The sequence below is a fragment of the Arachis hypogaea genome, chromosome 4 (genome assembly GCF_003086295.3).
Source record: "Arachis hypogaea cultivar Tifrunner chromosome 4, arahy.Tifrunner.gnm2.J5K5, whole genome shotgun sequence".
Taxonomy (NCBI): Eukaryota; Viridiplantae; Streptophyta; class Magnoliopsida; order Fabales; family Fabaceae; genus Arachis; species Arachis hypogaea.
The window spans coordinates 57781722-57783232 of record NC_092039.1 but is presented as its reverse complement, the minus strand read 5'-3'; the positions used below and the strand labels follow the sequence as shown (position 1 = coordinate 57783232).

Here is a 1511-nt window from a genome sequence, read left to right as displayed (position 1 = left end):
GCAAGTTTCATGGACTTCCATCTGAAGATCCTTACCAGTTTTTAACTGAGTTCTTGCAAATTTGTGAGACTGTAAAGACGAATGGAGTAGATCCTGAAGTCTACAGGCTCATGCTTTTCCTTTTTGCTGTAAGAGACAGAGTTAGAACATGGTTGGACCCACAACCTAAAGATAGCCTGGACTCCTGGGATAAGCTGGTCACGGCCTTCTTGGATAAATTCTTTCCTCCTCAAAAACTGAGCAAGCTTAGAGTGGATGTTCAGACCTTCAAGCAAAAAGATGGTGAATTCCTCTATGAAGCTTGGGAAAGATACAAGCAGATGACCAAAAAGTGTCCTTCTGACATATTTTCAGAATGGACCATATTTGATATATTCTATTATGGTCTATCTGAGTTTTCCAAAATGTCATTGGACCATTCTGCAGGTGGATCCATTCACCTAAAGAAAACACCTGCAGAAGCTCAAGAACTTATTGATATGGTTGCAAATAACCAATTCATGTACACTTCTGAGAGGAATTACGTGAATAATGGGACGCCTCAAAGGAATGGAGTTCTTGAAATTGATGCTTTGAATGCTATATTGGCTTAGAATAAAGTGTTGACTCAGCAAGTCAACATGATCTCTCAAAGTCTGAATGGATGGCAAAATGCATCCAACAGTACTAAAGAGGCAGCTTCTGAAGAAGCTTATGATCCCGAGAACCCTGCAATGGCAGAGGTTAATTACATGGGTGAACCTTATGGAAACACCTATAATTCATCATGGAGAAATCATCTAAATTTCTCATGGAAGGATCAACAAAAGCCTCAACAAGGCTTTAATAATGGTGGAAGAAACATGCTAAGCAATAACAAGCCTTTTCCATCATCTTATCAGCAACAGACAGAGAATTCTGAGCAGAGCCCCTCTAATTTAGCAAATTTAGTCTCTAATCTGTCTAAGGCCACTTTAAGTTTCATGAGTGAAACAAGGTCCTCCATCAGAAATTTGGAGGCACAAGTGGGCCATCTGAGTAAGAAAGTCACTGAAACTCCTCCCAGTACTCTCCCAAGCAATACAGAAGAAAATCCAAGAGGAGAGCGCAAGGCCATTGATGTAATTGGTGGACGAAATTGTGACCCTTTTTGTATTTGCATGAGATTTATTTAATGGCTATTGATTATGTGTGGACACAACTCCGTTCATCTTAACCAGCAAGTGTACTGGGTCATCCAAAGTAATACCTTACGTGAGTAAGGGTCGATCCCACAGAGATTGTTGGTATGAAGCAAGCTATGGTCACCTTGTAAATCTCAGTCAGGCAGATTCAAGTATAATTGGATTATTGGTTTAAATTTGATTAATGGAATAAATAGAAAATAAAGATAAATAAACTAAGATAGAAATACTTATGTAAATTAATGGTGGGAATTTCAGATAGGCGTATGGAGATGCTGTGCTCCTCTTGGATTTCTACTTTCTTATTACATTCATCCAATCCTTCTTACTCCTTTCCATGGCAAGCTA

The 1511-nt window shown here is 39.0% G+C and overlaps 1 non-coding gene across 1 annotated transcript; it reads right to left on the bottom strand.

The window, feature by feature from the left end:
• Positions 1 to 242: 242 nt before the first annotated feature.
• On the bottom strand, positions 243 to 346 carry LOC112798921 (small nucleolar RNA R71). The gene has a single exon (XR_003200516.1). It is a non-coding gene; the product is annotated as a small nucleolar RNA R71 (small nucleolar RNA).
• Positions 347 to 1511: the final 1165 nt, after the last annotated feature.